Consider the following 6,657-nt stretch of genomic DNA (forward strand, 5'->3'; position numbering starts at 1 on the left):
CCGCAGCGCCCCCTGCCGCGCCCCCGCCCCGCCAGGCCCCCGCCGCGGCGGAAGGGGCGGCCGGGCCGGCGCCGGGCACCGCGGCGCCCCCTGACGGGCGCGCAGCCGTGCGCCGCGGGAGCCCGGCGGGGGCGCGCCTCTCCCAGCCGCGGGAGCGCGCCTCTGCCCCCCCTGCCCCCCTCCCGCGGGGGCGCGCCTCTCCCCCGCTGCCTTCACACCTCCCCTGCTCCAAGCAGGGCACCCGCTACTCACTCGAAGCACAGGAGTCCCCGCGTTGCTCCAGGAATCCCAGCGTGTTACTCCAGCCCCCGTTACTCTTTCCCTGCTCCTGGCCTGAAAGCCCAGCTTTCCTGCTCGGACAGCATGGAATCCCACCAGTGACCTCCCTGGAACTGCACATCCAGCAGGACACTCTGATGCACAGTTTATGCTTATGCATATTTAAGATGTTCCCTTTACACCGGATGGGTTTGTGCATTCCAGTTTTATGGCTAAAAATCCAGACAATGTTTTATTTGCGATCTCCTACCACAACCAGCTCCCAGAGCTCCTTCCCACCACCAGCTCGAAGCGGCTGCAGCCATTACCGAACTTTGAAAAAGCCCTTCCACTGTCAGTAAAACAGAAATAATCGTTTGGCTTCAGTCCTGCAAGTACTTTGGTTTTCCTTCCATTAACCACATTGAAGTCAACCGTATTTAAAAAAAATAAGAAATATATCAACAAAGCTTTGAATTTCCAGAGCACCTAGGGATTTGAAAACCTGTTGCAAACATTAATGAATTAATCCACACTAATCCAATAAGATAACTATCCCTTCCTATTTTACAGGTGTTTATACCATCAATCATTAAATCATCAGCCAAATATAGAATTGCCTTAAAAATCTGCCCATCAAGTTTTGTAAGAGTATTTTATATATTTGCCACATATATGATGAAATGTATAGTGCGTAAAGGAGACAAAGACCAATTTGAGCTTTATACCATCCCGAAGGCCACAACGCATCGCTGTGTCTCTCTTCATTCAGGCACAAAGCAGAGTGCACGGCCTGCCAGCCCCCGCTGCCACCCTCACCGCTGCACACCCACAACACCCTGAAGAGACTTTTTTTCCAATTACTTTTTAATACAACGTAGCCAGAAAACAAGGACATTGACTTGGAACTATTGACAAAACGACAAAATCATACTGTCAGATCTCTGCCATCACAGGGACAAATGGAGTCCATGACCTCCAAAAAGTACAATATCCCTATTTCACAGCTGAATAAACGTAGCCAGAGACAGTGCTACGTAAGGATCGGTGCCGTTCAGTACAGGTGATACCTTCCTGAACAATCCAGAGTGGAAAATCACAGGCTACTCCAGGAACAGAAGCAAACAGATTGAACTCCTACCCCCTATGCTTTATGTAAACATATTCCAGGTAGTCTGGCAATTGTAAAGAAGTTAATGAAACAAAGGGGAAAAAATAATTGGTTACGGTAGAAGCAACTTCTCTTCAAACTGTAAGGGATTTCTGTCTCTTCTTTTTACGTCCAAGTATTGCTTTTGTCTTTTCAAGCGGAATAAAGCGCCTCATTTCTGTCAATACCAACTCTTACAATCAAGACAATAGCATCATATATAAATCATAGCTACACTCACGAATGTAATCAAATTACAGTACATTAAAGATGGGTTCGCATGCAACAACTACATTCCCAAGACCGCCGTCGGAAAACAAAAGTGCTTCAAGTTTTACAGGGCACACAACGAGCAGATCCTCCAGCAACTGAAACCATATTTCCTAATTTTTCCTGAAGTCCTTTAGCTCACAAGAAACTTCAACTAAACCAGATGCTTGCAGAAATAGAAACATGTATATGAAAGTTGAAGATGCAGGAAAAAAAGAATTTTAATAAACATGAAGTTTGATGGAGAGCACCACTGCAGTTTCCATGCTCCAGGACCTAATTAACAGGCAATAACCAAAGGGCAATTTAGCATTTTTTCATGCACCTCTCACTCAAATATAAAACTGGGGGGTGCTTCTCTCGCCAAACTCGAAGCAGAAACTGCCCACAGTCTCTCAGCTATTTCAGACACAAAAGTTAGGCTAATTGGCTCATCAAAGTTAAAGGCTTTTTTTTAATAGAAAAAGATTTACAACCACATAAAGTGTTTCTAAACCAAATACAATCAGATATTTACTTGACCCTTATGATAGCTCGCTCTCATTCTGGCTAACAGTCCTTGAACTAAATCCATTTCAGAGTGGCTGTACAGGCATTATTATGGCTTGGTTTGGTTCAACTAATTCAAATCATTCCTCAAAATTAAAGGTCGCAATTTCTTTAGCGGATGAAAAGTTTTAAAGTTTTTCTTTTAACTGTAGTTTACAAAAAAAATTCTCAAATAGGCTTCTGTTAATTTATAGTTACATTTTGAAAAAAGAATGGCCCCATCTTTAGCCAAAATAAATGAAGCAGCTGTAGTTTAAACCCAGGTGAATCTGTTCGGTTAGCTGACATCAGAAGAAAAGCATCATGACTCCCATGAATTATTTTACTTCCTAATGTTTGCTGACAGATCATGCAGTCTGTTGGATACAACCATCGGTGATCTCACCAGGTACCTTTGAGGATTACTTATCCACAGGCTCAAAGGCTGAGAAGCAAAAAGGAGGAAAATAAAAACCCTGCAAAGAGGAACAAGAAGGACAAGGTGAGGTGCCTGGAGCTCAAACACTGCAAAAAGGAGAGGTGCATCGTAGCAGAGACAGAAGAAAGTGCTGCGCACCAATGCACGACATTGCTCCTTAAACGACACCTCCTGTGAATCTGGAATTGAACATTTTACACATCTACACTCCACCGAGTGAATAAGCGAGCCTACCTCCTCTGCAGGGGTGGCAGGGCAGCAGCTCGCACAGACACACCAACATTTCTCACAGCAGCGCTCCTCGCCCTCAGCCACACCGGGCAATAAGCAGCGCCCTGACAGGTGCACGCAGCTCTGCCCTAACCCACACCGCAGCCAGCGGCCATCCTGCCCGCTCTTTTCCAGTAGCACGCTTTGAAGCTACACAAAGTTTTATTTTGTAAAATTCATGATTAATTTTGTCTGACAGATGAAAAATACAAAGCTATCAATAGCTCAGATCCATAAATATCTCATAACCTGGGCACAAACTTATTAATCACAGCAGAAAGCAGCCCTGCCCATCTGGCTTCTGCAAACCTCCATTCTTACAGCCTTCTTCGCCTGTCAGCTGACTGTGGTGACTAACCTTCATGCCTCGATGCTTACGGCCACATAATAATCCTTCTCCTTCCTAAGTAAGCTTCAACAAACTCAGCTGGTGGCAACCAGAGGTTATTATACCTCTCAGGGCTCTTGCATAGCCTACGTGAAACGTGCCAGTCACCTCAGCAACAGTCTCAGATCAAGCATGAGAATCTCCTGTAACAGAACAAACTAAAACTGAACAGTATCCCCAGTTTTAAAGGATTCTCCCTGGACAGTGAAGGAGTGCAGGACCCGACCCTGCAAAGAGTTCATGCTTTCTGGGTCTGATGGAGGACAACCTCAGTTTCTTCCCATTCCCTGAGCTATGACCATCACGGCGTTGCTTTAACGTTTCATCCAGAACGTGACTGCTGAACTGATGTACTCAAAGAATACAAAAATGAAAAGCTATTTATCTGGGTTGCAGTAAACATGAAAGAAAAAAAAAGCACTAAAAATAAGATCTGACAAGTTCAAGTGAATGCTCTGCATTTAGCTCTTGTTTTAGAGCAACAGTCTGTTATGTTGGCTTCTCTACAGTTTAATGATTTCCTGTTAAGAATTTAAAATTAGAAGCCTCCAACAACTTCCCCATAAACTATTCTCAAGGTTCCTTTAATATCCACATCAAGGAGATATAGTAGGTTCATATGTTATCCATGTCAGTTCACTTCCTTCCCACTTCAAAATAAGCACATTGCAGGAAAATTCAGCAGGGTTTTTATTGTTTTCTTAGAACCTTTCCTTCCACTAAGTATGTCCAGCTATAGTAATTAAAAAAAATAAAACCGTTCACTTATACAAGCTCATAATTGAACCATGACAAAACGAGAACCGCTGGTCTAATCTGAAAAACCCAAATATGCCAGACTGTAATCCAAATCCCAATCTCCCATTGATGAGTTAGCCTGAATCTTGAGCCACATTTGCACTAAACTTCACCTCTATTAACACATCAGTTTCACAAACACATTTTTGCTCTCGACAAGAACCTTCTGTTTACCGAAAGCTGGCAAACAACAGTCTCGCACTGGCAGCGTATGAAACAGATTCCATCTTTTTCATCCAGGCATTCTAGAACTTTACTCCTGCAAAACAGACAGCATTTGTTTAGTATTTTTCACTTATACATCTCAAACTATGCAGCCCTCTTTATTCTTTTGACCTGCAAACAACAGAATAATTGCAGCAGTTGCACTATTACACCAAATTTCCAAAATGATTTGCGATAGGCATATAAAAGGCATGCATCCCATCTCAGTTCCTCACTGGGTCAATGGAAGGACTCGCCAGCACTAATCGCTACCTTTTGACAAAAACTCAGCATCTATACCTATCCACCAAAAATGCTCATTATGCGAACACTTTCTAATTAATTCCAGTTAAAAATAAGCCAGGTGAAACTGCAAGTGACTTAACCTGACACAAGAACACACCAGTGAAAAAAATGTATCAGTAGAAGAGGCAATCCTGCTGCTTCTTGCACAGTCTCTAACAAATGCACAGCTCCTAATTTGGCTGAAATATGAATCTGCATGCACAGCTGGGAAAAACCCACTGCCACCAAAATCCCTCTCCAGTTCACAGCTCAGCCAGAGTCAAAAACTGTGAGGCAAAGTCAACCCTGCTACTTTCTCCAGTAATTTGCCGACCAAATGGACTTGTTAGCCATGAAACCATGGGTCTACATACAGGTTTGGAAACACTCATGTGAACAACCCCCACTAGCAGAGGCGAATTTCAGCAACTCACTGTTGTCCAGAAATAGTAACTTGGCACCAATACTTGGTTGCAATTTTTATTTGTTTTTTTAAGACTTTTGAGTTTTTTAGTGGTGCAGGACAAACATCAGTCTTCAACCACATTCTGTTGAAATTACACAACCACCTTCCTTTGCAGATGTAAAGTCTCTTCTATATGAAGTTATTCAACAGAGGGAATTACGACAACCAAGAGGTCGTTTGATCTCTAGGGGCAGCTTTTATAACAAAAGACTATGATTAGATTTTCTTGATGCATTTACCCATTATTAGGCTTGTCTGCACCCCCCATCCACTACAACGATGCACAGACCTACAGAGCCACTGCACTCCATACGCTTTACATGTGAGTTGTTCAGATACCCAGATGCATCTTCAAAAGCCAAGATTACAGAAGACAGGCTGACTGACTGCTTTTGCTTAAACACCACACATTACCACTTCGCTTTCAGACACAGGCAGTTTAGTCAATGTCCTCTACATGTTTCCCTATATAAAAAAGACAAAAGAAAAGAGAATGATACCAACAAAGATAAGAATATCCAACAGAACCTCTGCCAACAAGTACTGGAGTCAGAAAGGCTTTCTAACATCTGCAACTATTAATGAGTAATTGCATTAAAATAATTTACGCATGCGAAAAGCACATCATTTAATGGAGCCATTTTGCTAATAGGTTCCCAATGCAGCTTAAGGAAAAAAAAAAACATTTAACAAATAGTATACCTTTTAAGTTTAAAAGTATTTGGAGAGCTAACCAGTTTTGTAATTGAACAGATTTTTTTAAGTCTGCTTTGCTACTATGGTACCTTGAATGGTTACCTCCTATCTCAACACGATTCCATGTATTTGTTTAATGCTTTTAACATGTTTAATTCACATACACTGAATCTGCCAATTCTCTAGTAATGCCTTTAAGAACAAAATCTGCATCTACAATAGAAGATCACCAAGTTGTTCAATACATAAATACATCAAGCCATTCAGCACTAATAAATAACAAATGCTACTATATCTACATTTTATTTCTACCTAGAGATTAAATCACATTTGTCATAAAGATTATTCCTCAGGCTCTACCAAAATGAATTACAGGCTGAATACATAATATACTCCAGGGAGAGTTTACACCATGTCCTTCTTTCATAGATATGTTTATCTCTTCTCCTTGAATATGCACGCTATAGTATTGTCTACAAAAAATTACAGGACAGTGAAAGGTGTAGCCTAGCTATTTTTCAAGATGTAGTAACTTATCAGGAAGATAAAGTCCACCACCACAGCACTGTCTCAGAAAGTATGTTTACTTTAGCTGCTGTCTTCAGAAATCTTGGTAGATACTTAGTCTTAAAGCAAAATAAAGATTATAAAGTTCAAGAATTACCATTTTCTATGTATTCTCAGTACTCTTTCCTTCCTGCCCTGGAAAGCTGCCTTATCTGTCCTCTCCTGATAGGCCTCCAACCCTTCCACACCAGCTCTCCAGAAAGGAACTGGGGTAAACAGCCTCTGCCTCTTGGAGGGCTAATTGCCAATAGAAACCAGCTGTCTTTCCTCAACTGAAAAAAATCCACACCATCTCAGAAAAGAAAAGAAAAACCTGAAGCCACTAATGGGCAAAAGGA

The sequence above is a fragment of the Falco cherrug genome, chromosome 1, assembly GCF_023634085.1.
Source record: "Falco cherrug isolate bFalChe1 chromosome 1, bFalChe1.pri, whole genome shotgun sequence".
Taxonomy (NCBI): Eukaryota; Metazoa; Chordata; class Aves; order Falconiformes; family Falconidae; genus Falco; species Falco cherrug.